The sequence below is a fragment of the Rhinatrema bivittatum genome, unplaced genomic scaffold (assembly GCF_901001135.1).
Source record: "Rhinatrema bivittatum unplaced genomic scaffold, aRhiBiv1.1, whole genome shotgun sequence".
Taxonomy (NCBI): domain Eukaryota; kingdom Metazoa; phylum Chordata; class Amphibia; order Gymnophiona; family Rhinatrematidae; genus Rhinatrema; species Rhinatrema bivittatum.
This window is the reverse complement of record NW_021820774.1, coordinates 46911-59248: the sequence shown is the minus strand read 5'-3', so window position 1 is coordinate 59248 and position 12338 is coordinate 46911. Positions and strand designations below refer to the sequence as shown.

Sequence of the window (12338 nt, the reverse complement as noted above, 5' to 3'; positions counted from 1 at the left end):
CTTGGCATTCCCGCAACACACACTAAGCCATTACAACTCCTACAAAATGCCGCCGCTCGGATACTGTCAAACACAAAGAAAAGAGATCACATCACTCCCACACTTATCGAACTACACTGGCTCCCTATACAGTCACAAATTCTATATAAAACTCTATCTATCATACACAAGAGTCTATTAAATTCCAACCTCAACTGGCTTAATCCCCCCCTCCTACCTCGCACCTCCAAGAGACCTACCCGCCCAGCCCTCCAAGGAACACTTCGTGCCCAATCTATCAAATCTTTTAAACTCTCCTCTACTATAAACAGAGCCTTTTCTCTTGCCGGCCCCACCATATGGAACTCCCTGCCCCATGATATTCGCATGGAGACATATACCCCCACTTTCAAAAAGAAACTTAAAATCTAGCTCTTTCAACAAGCCTACCACATGTCACCCCCTATTACATAAAACCCCCCTGTGAATTTTACAATGTCATTTTGTTATGAACGCCTTATGTCCGCTGATTTTGTACTGTGCACTCTCATGTATATAGTTATAGTTACAGTTCTATTGCTTTGCATCTACCCATTGATGTTTGTTATATGTAAGGGCTCCTCCCAAAAGTTAATTGTATTTTTCCTAGTTCACTAAGTTATCTGTTACATGTAAGGGCACCGCCCAAAAGTTTTTGTTTATTGTGAACCGATGCGATGTGCAAACGGATATCGGTATAAAAGAGATGTTAAATAAATAAATAAATAACTGGAGAGTTTTTCTAAATTGCTGATCATCTGCGAACCTCAGTTTGCATCTCTTTAGCACAATATGAAAATGGAGATCTAGGTAGAAGGTACAAATGTAACTAGCACCCCAGCTGCAGCCACCCAGTAGTAAAAGCGAGAAGAAACTACTACTCTCACCATTATAAAACACTTGAGGACATTTTATTAATCCCCATAGGAGTCTGTTACAACTGCACTAGCAACAGCCTCGACCACCTCTCTCTCTCATCAGGGAACCCACACAGCAGAGCTTCCCTTTCCTATCTTCAGTGAATTCCCTCCCCTCCCCTCCCCAACTCGAGATTGAAATGTACATTTCAACCTATACTGAGCGCATGTTTTAACTCAGATTTTGCATACATTATTGTGTTTGCACACATTTTGACTCCTGATGCATTAGCATAACATTAGCTTACTGCATCAGAAGTTAATAAAAAATGTATCGTGTGCATTAGGAAATTGAGCACTGAATTTCAACGCACAGTATTAACACTCAGCTTTTTGCATCAGGCTCTGAATGTTGAATAGTAGCTGGTTCCTTGCAGTCCCTGTTAGTTTGGAGGTATTTATTACATAAGGGTACTTATCTATGTAGAGTTTCCTGCATATGCTATATGTATAAAAATGAAATTTTGGAAGAAAAATCACAATCAAGTGATATGTTAGAATTTTTAAGAAGACAGATTGTGATCTTAAAGTCTTAACTAGGTAGATAAACTTGAGGGCAAATATTTTCAGATTATTCTATCAAAATCCATATGTAAATTCTACGAGATAGTCATACAATAAAAGTATAAATTTTTGTATTTTTCAAATTTGTACTGGGTATGGTATAAACTGGTTGAAGTTGTTGTATCAAATCAATTTTTCATTTACAAAACTGTAATATTTAGCGCTTCTACTTATTTATTTATTAAAGATACTTATAAACAACATATAACAAATAAGTTAGTCAGTGATGTACAAAAGAACATAAATCACTATAAAACAGACTTATAAAACAATAACAAAGCATACATTCCTAAACAGGCTACATTAAAACATGGTATCACGTCAGCAAATGCCTTGGTAAATAAATGGGCTTTTCATTGTCTTCGGAAGATTTTTACATCTTGGATCAGTCATAACTGTTTAGGTAAGGGTGTCCTTAGCTGAGGCCCAATCACACGTCAAACTAGCTTATGGAGGAGGAGACGGGGTATAACTAAAAGCAGATCATCTTGGCAGCGTAGAATCTGCCAGGGCTCGTACATAAATAAAAATACAGATAAATACGTTGGACCATTTTACTTAATGGTCAGAACTAGTATTTTAAACTTAATTCTCTTCTCCACAGGTAACCAATATAATTTAACCAACATCGAGGTTGCAATATTTCATAGCTCGCCCTTTAGCAGACAAGCAGCAGCATTCTGTAACAGCAAGTATAGCTCATAGTCTATGTTTTGGACAGGCCTATGAAAAAGGCATGACAACAGTCAACATTGGTTAAAAGAGGTGCCTGAACCTAGGGATGTGAATCGAGTGCCCGATCATTTGCGCTTTCGGGTTTGTCTGGCTGCGGGAAGAACACCTGATTCTTTTAGGGTTTTCTAGGTAAAGCAGAACCTTGTATAAAGTAAAGTGTTTAAACTGTCCACATTGGGACAACAGGTATTTGTATCCCTATGGGAGGCCCACCTAGTAACTCGAGGTGGGGATTAGGTATGAGTGTAGGGGGTTGGGGCCACTTTCACATTCAACATGAGACGTACGAACAGAACAGTGGTCTCGTGAAGATTTGATGGCCTTCGGAGTAAGGAAACTCACTCCAAGATGAGATTTGGCCAATGTTCTCTCAAACTAGCTTGTTGTTGCCCAGGTAGAGTGTCCATCAAGCTAGTTTGAGAGAACATTGCCCAAATCTCATCTTGGAGTGAGTTTCCTTACTCCGAAGGCCATCAAATCTTCACAAGAGACCACTGTTCTGTTCGTATGTCTCATGTTGAATGTGAAAGTGGCCCCAACCCCCCTACACTCATACCTAATCCCCACCTCGAGTTACTAGGTGGGCCTCCCATAGGGATACAAATACCTGTCTAGGGAGTAGACATTATAGCAAGTCTCTCTCTCTCTCTCTCTCTCTCTCTCTCTCTCTCTCTCTCTCTCTCTCTCTCTCTCTCTCTCTCTCTCTCTCTCTCTCTCTCTCTCTCCATGATAACTCTTTCCTACTTTACATAAACTCTGCCCCCTGAATACAAACTTGCAAATCGCGTTAACGGCTGTTAGCGTGATTTGTGGAATTATCTCCTGCGGTAACTCCTTGGAAAATGACCCCCAAAGTCTATGGGTATTTTGTAGCCACATGCTTTTCTCTTTGAAAATTGTTGTGGGTGCAAAGTACCGACAGCCCCTTGCATTGCCCAAGCTTTTTAATGGAAAATAGCCCACGTAGATTTGAAAATGCAATCTGCGCACATTTTTCTCCTTTCCTGACCTACACACTGCCCCAGGAACCTCATCTCATAATGTGGCTAAACGTGCATGCATTATGGAGTGCCACGTGCTGGGGAAGGTCAGTTTCCAGATGTCTGATTTCGGAGTGGAACAGATTGAGGGTCCTGGATCTGCACTGCTTGCATGGCCTCCTCTGAAGGGTCTCCTTGTGTCTCCTTTGCTGTCCCCTGGAGTTTCCCCCTACTTTTCTTCCCTCAATCACATTTACTCTTTCTTCCTTTTCTCTCACTTCTTTCCCTCTTCCTCTTTTGCCTCTTTCTCTCTTCATCCTTCCTGTCTTCCTTTTGCCACTCCAGAACCAAACACAAGGCCCCGGTTTATTGTCCTGTGAAGTAAGGGCTCTCCCTCCTTCATCCAATATGCCCTGAACACTACCTTCAGGGCCTTTTCTTTTTCTTACTTAGGCCCTGATTCAACAAATCCGACCCTTAAAGTTCCCATGCTCCATAATGAACATAAGAAATTGCCATACTGGGTCAGACCAAGGATCCATCAAGCCCAGCACCCTGTTTCCAACAGTGGCCAATTCAAGTCACAAGTACCTGGCAAGTACCCAAACACCAAGAAGCTATTTAAAGGCATTTTAAAAACTTGGCTCTTTAAACAGGCTTTTCAGAGTGAGTTTGATGAGAAGTAAAGATATGTTGTGTATATAACAGGCAGATTATTTTATGTTATTTAGCACCTTGAAGAATTCTGTATTGCATAATATGAGAGCTGTTTTATATATTTTATCTTATTTTACATAGCCATCTTAAAATAGTTTGAATTTTTAAATGCAGTATAAAGTTGGGAAATGGATTTAGTCTTTAGTTGTTTTACATACATTTAAATTTTGATACTTGAGACTATTTTTGTAACCGAATTTTAATTGATTGGCACTTTTTAACTTTTAGTATTTTTTAGATATTTAATGTTATTTTTGTGTGCCTTATTTGTAAACCGGCGTGATGTTATTAACTTAACAACGGTATATAAAAATTATTAAATTAAATAAATAAATTAAATAAAGATCCCATGCTACTGATGCCAGTAGTAGCAGAGGCCATTCCCTAAGTCAACTTGATTAATAGCAGGTACCACTTTTATATGTAATTTAAATTTTATAATTATTTTATTGTATTTTTTTTAACTTTGTGAACCATTGTGATAGTACGTCTGAATGACGGTGTATATAAAATTCAATAAATAAATAGATAGATAGATAAATAGATAATGGACTTCTCCAAGAAGTTATCCAAACATTTTGTAAACCCAGCTACACTAACTGCACTAACCACATCCCCTGGCAACAAATTCCAGAGTTTAATTGTGCGTTGAGTGGAAAAACTTTCTCCAATTAGTTTTAAATGTGCTGCTTGCTAACTTCGAGTGCCCCCTAGTCCTTCTATCTCTATGAAAGAAACACAACATAGTACTTTTCGGCTCCAGCCCTGAAGAAATTTACCCATCCTTGAGGGAGTAAAGATTGGCTTCATCATCCGGGTCCCTATCGGTGTGACCTGCAGCAGGTCTAGATGTACCCAACACTTACTCACAGCACCAGGGGTATGGGAATCCACAGCCTGTGATCCTGCTCTTTTAAGATTGGCTGGTGCCGAAGACTGTGCCTGAAAAAAGAACTGCAGTCCTTGAAATAAATTCCACCCATAAAAAGGCAGAGGGGTCCATGCCAAAACCAGGGGGCATCTGTCCTATGCCCCCTGAACTACCTTCCCCTGCTGATAAACCAGTTAGGGGAGCCCCAATACCAGGCGAAACTTCTGGCAACTTTTTCCATTCCCTCATCGTGCTGGGAAGGACTGGGCTTAGTAAAATCAGATGGAGAGAAGTCCCCCTGAGCCTCCAAACAGAACTGACACAGGTTAGAAGGAAAGCCAGGTTGAGATGCCTGAATATGGCACGCATCACATTTACTTTAGGGGCAAAAGTTCTGAAGTACTCAGGTTCTTCGTTAGCTTGCCTATTACCGTGCTTGCCTAAGCGAGCCCAAGACTCATCTAAGCAGTAAACGGTTAGGGGTAGATTTTAACAGAAGCACGTGCGGCCTACATGTGCGCGCGCTACCCGGTGCATGCACATGTATGCTCGATTTTATAACATGCGTGCGCATGTTATATAATCCGGGGTCAGCGCACGCAAGGAGGTGCACAATTGTGCACCTTACGCATGCCGAGCCGCACTGCCTTCCCCGTTACCTTCCCCCTAGCCTGACCTTCCCACCCCTTCCCCTAACCTCCCCCCCCCCCAGCCTTACTCTAACCCCCCCGACCTTTATTTTACCTTTTGCGCCTGCCTCCAGGCAGGCGCAAATTGTGCGCGCTGGCCGACTGCCGGCACCCGATCCTCGGCACAGCGGCTAATATGTCCGCTTTTCCAGATCACCCCGCCCACACCTCTCCCCCGGAGTGTCCTTCTTGTAAAGTCCTGGGACTTACACGTTTCCCGGGGCTTTATGCGCATTGTTAAACCTTTTTAAAATAGGCCCGGCACTCATAACCCTTTTAAAATCTGGCCCTTAGTAAATAGGTCAAGGCAATCACCTTGTCACGGTTCAGTAGATCAGCCCCAGTGTGTGGAGCGGTCTTGCACGTACAGAGGGGAACTAAAAATATACACTCCAGAATATTCCATTAATACAGAGTATTCCAATTCATGTGATACCTCTCTCCAGCAATGTTATTAGGGGGGGGGGGGGGGGGAATTTTCTGCTTCAGAACGAGGTCCATGCTGAACTTTGCACCAGTTTTCAAAGCCAAAGTATGCACTAAATTTTGCTTTGATCCATGCGTTCAGCTCTACCTTCTTTTTCTGTGCTGTTTTTCTTTTAACTTTTAATTTTTTTCTTTCAGGGCCAATTCCATACTGTCTGCACTAGGACATAGACCATTGCTTGGTGCCAACTTATTCTCCCAGCAGAAGTGCGCCTGCCCCTGTTTTCTGCGCAGGTAATGTTCTTTTTTGCATTGTGCATGCAGAGTTTGAAAACGCCATCTCTCTATGTAGTTTTTCCTCCTCTCATCTGCGTACGCTCCTGAGAAAGCTTCCTGTCAACACATCTGTCAGCACTTCTGCTTCAACCACATTGAGGGGGGTGATTTTTTTTTTTAGAAGGCTTGTTTTACGCACTTAAATCGTTATTTTCCCGCATAAATAAAATGTCTTTGAAAATGATCCTCCCCATGCACTGAACCCTATTGTCGGATGTTTTTCTCCCTTCAATAAGTGTCATGGATTTAAAAAATATTTTGATAACAGGATTCAAGATGTTTTGGCATAGGTACGGTAAAATTCCCAAAACACATGTGTACATTGCTACCTTGCATAATGCAACATTGCTTGCCTTGTGATAGAAAAAAATAGGAATTTCTTCTAGAAATAGATCCCTTATTCTAAGTTTAGGCTTAATATCATTTGATATACTGCCCAAAATCAAAAGCGTTGGCACAGGCTACAATTGACATTGTGAAATAAAACCAATCATACATACTTTTGAAACTACATTGGCTTCCAATAAAGCTGCATTGTAAGTTTAAGATTTTAGTATTGGCATTTAAAATCTTGAGAGGAAGGACCTGTCACATTTGAAAAATTGGTTTTAATTGGAACCACTTGAAAAGGAGTTTATAGTGACATTACTATGATCATGTTACGGTGCCGGGCCGAGCACGGGTCCTCCCACTCACCTCGAGGCCAGCCCGAGCCGCTGAGCTTCCTTTTTGGCTGGCAAGGCCGATCCTGGCCCTGCCGCGGCACTAACTCCTCGAAGGAGACGCCGCCGGCCTGACTCATCTGGCCCCGCCCCCTAGGCGCGTGTGGGGCCTCCAGATTTAAAGGGCCAGCGCGGGAGAATTGAAGACAGCCCTCCGATGACGTCAGACGCTGCAGTGGTATTTAAACCCTGCAGCTAGGCCTGACCAACACCTTGAAACGAGGTTCACTCTTGTTAGAGTTACTAGTTGCTTCATCGGATCCCTGATCGTCTCTTCGGCTTCTGACTTCTGGTTTTTGACTCTGGCTCCAATCCTGGACTTCCGATTCTTGCTCCGTCCTTGGCTTTGACTTTGGCTTCTGACTCCTGGCTTCCGACCTTGGCTCTTCCACTGACTTCTGGCTTCAGCTTCCATCCTTGGTTTTGTCTTCGGCTTCTGCCTCCTGGCTTCCGACCTTGGCTCTTCCACTGACTTCTGGCTTCAGCTTCCGCCGCCGGCTGGACTCCGGCTTCTGGCTTCTCTTCATCCACAGGTATCCAGTTATTCGCCCACCAGGGGGCTTCACCTAAGTCCCAGAGGCTCGGGTCCTCACGGGCTCCTCCTGGGGGGACCACGGGCTTCCAAGGGTGAAGCCTTCCAGGGCCTTCTCCTCAGTGCCTCCTCCCAGCAGCGACATCCACTGGGGGTTCCACAGTGCATCACCATCTGTCTCAGCCGACTCAAGGGTCCATGCTCCTAACAGTTTGCAAGGCCATGGATCCGGCGGATGCCACGGGCTTGAAAGCCATTCCAGGTATTGCATAGAGGTTGCAACAACAGCAAATCTGCATTGACAACCTGATGATGACCGTGCAGAGATTAGCTGACCGGATTGATAGAGCCGCCGCCACACTCAGCCCCTCGGTACTCGTAGCCGTGGCCGACATCGGACCAGCCATGCCCACACAAATGCCAGCACCATCACAGTACTCTGGGGATGCAAAGCTATGCTGAGGATTTCTTAATCAATGTTTCATTCGGTTCAACCTACTGCCAGCCCAGTTTCCCACAGATCGGATCAAAACTAGTTACGTGATTTCATTGTTGGATGGGAAACCCCTGGCATGGGTCTAGTCGCTATGGGAGCGTCAGAACTCCCACCTGGCTAACCTGGTGCAATTTGTCGCCACCTTCCGACAGATTTTCGATGAGTCCTCCCGCGGACCTACAGCCACCTCAGAATTACTTCAGCTATGCCAGGGTAATCGGCCCCTTTCCGAATATGCAGTGGAATTCCAGACACTTGCAGCCGAGTTGAACTGGGGGAATGACAGTCTTCACGGCATATTCCTGGAGGGTTTCTCCTCAAGACTCCAAGATGAGCTGGTGACCATGGATCTCCCTGACCACCTGAACAGTCTCATCGATTTGGCGGGTCGCGTGGACCACCATATCCAACGCCGGTTCCAGGAAGGGAGGTCCGCTCGGAGACCCAGGAGCTCTGGAACCACACCTTCCCAACCAGTGCCCTCCTCTTCTGCCTCTCCAGGGAATCAAGATGCAGAACCCATGCAGGTGGGCCGGGGCCCAATTTCTCAAGAGGAGAGAAGAAGATGTCGTGTCCAGAGTCTGTGCCTATATTGTGGTGGCAAGAGACACTTCCTTGCTTGGTGTGGTGAGCATCCGAGAAATGCCCGGACCTAGGGATAATCGGGGATCTAACCCTAGGTAACACCACTTCTGCCTCCATGTGTACTTTCCGGTGACCATACTCCTTCCCGAAGGGAACTTCAATACACTAGCTCTGATTGACTCCGGAGCTGGAGTCAATCAGCGCTAGTGTATCCTCTGGGATTTAGTCCAACAACTTCAGATTGGGGTCCAACCTCAAAGACCTCCCATCCATGTGTTTTCCATTCATGGGACCCCCCTTCCAGGGACCATTTCTACCTGTACCAAGCCCCTCATGCTACGCATGGGTCTCCTGCATGTGGAGGAAATCTCGTTCCTCATCTTGGAAAAGTCCATGCATCCAGTCATCTTGGGGCTACCCTGGCTTCGGAAGCACTCCCCGGTAATCCATTGGGATACTCTCCATGTTGCGTCCTGGGGTCCATCTTGCTTTGACACCTGTTTGACCGCTGTTCCTTGACCTTCGATACCTCTCTTGACCGCTCCTCTGGTGCTGCCACTACGATATCAAGACTACAGGGATGTCTTCTTGAAAGAAAAGGCCGAGCTCCTTCCGGAGCACTGACCCTTTGACTGTGCTATCAACTTGATCCCGGGTACCATGCTGCCACGAGGACGGGTATATCCTTTGTCGCTCCCAGAAACTCGGGCCATATCCGTGTATATCCAGGAGAACCTGGACAGAGGGTTCATTCGGCCATATAACTCCCCAGCCGGAGCTGAGTTCTTTTTCGTGGAAATGAAGGATGGGTCTCGCAGACCCTATATAGATTATCGTGGTCTGAACAATATTACACGTCGTGACCAATATCCACTACCATTGATTCCAGAGCTACTGGATCAACTACAAGGAGCCAAGGTGTTCATGAAGTTGGATCTCCGTGGGGCATACAACCTGGTGTGGATTCGACCAGGCAACGAGTGGAAGACCGTGTTCAACATGAGGGACAGCCACTACGAATACCTGGTCATGCCCTTCAGCCTCTGCAACGCTCCCGCGATTTGCCAGAATCTCATAAACAAGGTATTGAGGGATATGTTACATATTTTGGTCATTGTTTACCTGGACGACGTGCTGATATACTCGAAGGACCTGGATTCGCACCGCAGAGATGTCCGCAGGGTGTTACAGAAACTTTGGGATAACCGGTTCTTCGCCAAGATGGAGAAGTGCCAATTTGAGCAAGAATCCCTACCCTTCCTCGGGTATATTGTGTCCTCCACGGGTTTCCATATGGACCCTGAGAAAGTAATGGCCATCAAGGTTTGGCCTCAATCTGTGGGGGTCAAGGCATTTCAACGCTTCCTTGGTTTTGCCAATTTCTACCAACAATTTATACCCTACTAATCCAGGATGGTGGCTCCGCTTACGGCCCTCACCAAGAAGGGGGCCGACGCTAGAAACTGGCCTGCAGCTGCACTATGAGCATTCCAAGAACTGAAGACAGCCTTCCTTCAGGACACATGTCTCCATCACCCGGACCCCCAACATCAGTTCATTGTGGAAGTTGACTCCTCTGACATGGCGGTCGGAGCCATCCTGAGTCAAATATCCGGCAGCGGTAGATGACTGCCATGTTCCTACTTTTCCCGGAAATTCTCACCTGCAGAGAAAAATTATGGTATAAGAAACGAGGAACTTCTGACCATCAAAATGGCCTTCGAGGAATAGCGCCAGTGGCTGGAGGGAGCCCAACACCCAGTGATCATTTATACGGACCACAAGAATCTGGAATGTCTATGCCACGCCCAGCGTCTCAACCCTTGACAAGCTCGGTGGTCCCTCTTTTTTAGCCGCTTCAACTTTCTCTTCTGCTACAGGCCAGTGTCCAAGAACATCCAGGCGGACGCCCTCTCCCACATGGTGGAGATGGAGGATACCCCTAATCCTCCTCAACACATACTCAACCCAGCCAAGTTGCTTCTCGCGGCATCAGACATGGTTCCTATGGGGAAGACGGTAATACCGGTTCGCCTCTGGAAGAAGGTACTCTCTTGGGCTCATGACTCCCTGACCGCAGGTCACCCAGGGGTAGCTAGAACCCAGGAATTACTTTCCAAGTTCTACTGGTGGCCCCAGTTTAAGAAGGACATATGGCTCTATGTCAGCTCCTGCCCGACCTGTGCTCAACAGAAGACTCCTACCAGCCGCCCCTGGGGTCTTTTTCATCCACTGCCTATCCCCATTGAGCCATGGACCCACTTCTCCATGGACTTCATTGTGGATCTACCCTCTTCAGAAGGAAAGACGGTGATTTGGGTTACAATTGACAGGTTCTCCAAGATGGCCCACTTCGTTCCCCTCGCTAAGTTGCCTACAACACCTGAACTCGTGAACCTGTTTACTCACCACATCTTTCGCCTTCATGGACTACCCCGACAGATTGCAATTCATGGAGAAATATTGGAGGGTGCTTTGTAAAAAGTTTGAGGTCCAGTTAGAGTTCACGACTGACTTCCACCCTCAAGCTAATGGCCAAGTGGAGCACACGAACCGCACGTTGAAAACTTTCCTCCGGTCCTTTGTGGGAGATTTACAGAATGATTGGGTGGCTCTGCTTCCATGGGCGGAGTTCTCGTACAACCACCATAAATACTCTGCCACCAGCAGTTCTCTCTTCTATATGGTGTGTGGGAAATGTCTTCAACCTCCCTTGCCCTTGCCATTGGCAGTACCATCTCCAGCCGTACAACTCACGGCCCAACAGTTACTTTGTCTCTGGAATTCTACCCGACAGAAGCTGCAACGCAATACAATTATCACTAAGAAATACACAGACCGTCTACGACGTCCGGCTCCAGTATTTCTCCCCAGGGACAAAGTATGGTTAAGTACGAAATATCTTCGCTTGCGGCTCCCCTCCATGCGCCTAGCATGGAGGGGAGCCGCAAGTATGTGGGGGCTGTTTCTTACCACCTTTGCCTCCCGCCTACACTCAGGGTCCACAATGTCGTCCATGTTTCCCTGTTGAAGCCATTGGTTCTGTCTGTCTTCCATAGGAAGACCCCCGCACCGGCCACACCTGAAGCGCACGAGGGTACGGTCTACCAAGTCAAAGAAGTACCTGATGTGCGATTCCACCTCAGACATTGGGAGTACCTTCTCTCTTGGCAGGTTTACGGGCCTGAGGAGAATTCCTGGGAGCCAGCCTCCAACATCCTGGAAAAGGACCTCCTCCATCAGTTCCATGTGGATCACCCAGCTAAACCAAGACTCCCAGGAAGGGGGCGTAGGAGGGGGGGTACTGTTATGGTCCCGGGCCGAGCCTGGGTCCTCCCACTCACCTCGAGTCTGGCCTCGAGGCTGGCCCGGGCCACTGAGCTTCTTTTTCAGCCGGCAAGGCCCGATCCTGGCCCTGCCGTGGTGCTCCCTCCTCGAGGGAGACGCCGCCGGCCCGACACATCAGGCCCAGCCCCTAGGCGCGTGCACGCGGGGGCTCCAGATTTAAAGGGGCCAATGTGGGAAAATTGAAGACAGCCCTCCGATGATGTCAGACACTGCAGGGGTATTTAAACCCTGCAGCTAGGCCTGTCCAATGCTTTGCAACGAGGTTCACTCTTGTTAGAGTTACTAGTTGCTGCTTCAGATCCCTGATTGTCTCTTTGGCTTCTGTCTTCTGGTTTTTGACTCCGGCTTCATTCCGATTCTTCCTCCATCCTTGGCTTTGACTTCGGCTTCTAACTCCTGCCT

General features: G+C 46.6%; 1 protein-coding gene across 2 annotated transcripts in view; it reads left to right on the top strand.

Moving 5' to 3' along the window:
- Positions 1–12338, top strand: part of AGTR1 (angiotensin II receptor type 1) — a 50004-nt gene that overhangs the window by 23424 nt on the left and 14242 nt on the right. For both annotated transcript variants that reach the window (XM_029586386.1, XM_029586385.1), the window contains one exon: positions 6116–6211. The gene's annotated coding sequence lies outside the window, so the exon portion shown is untranslated. The remainder of the gene's footprint in view (positions 1–6115; positions 6212–12338) is intronic.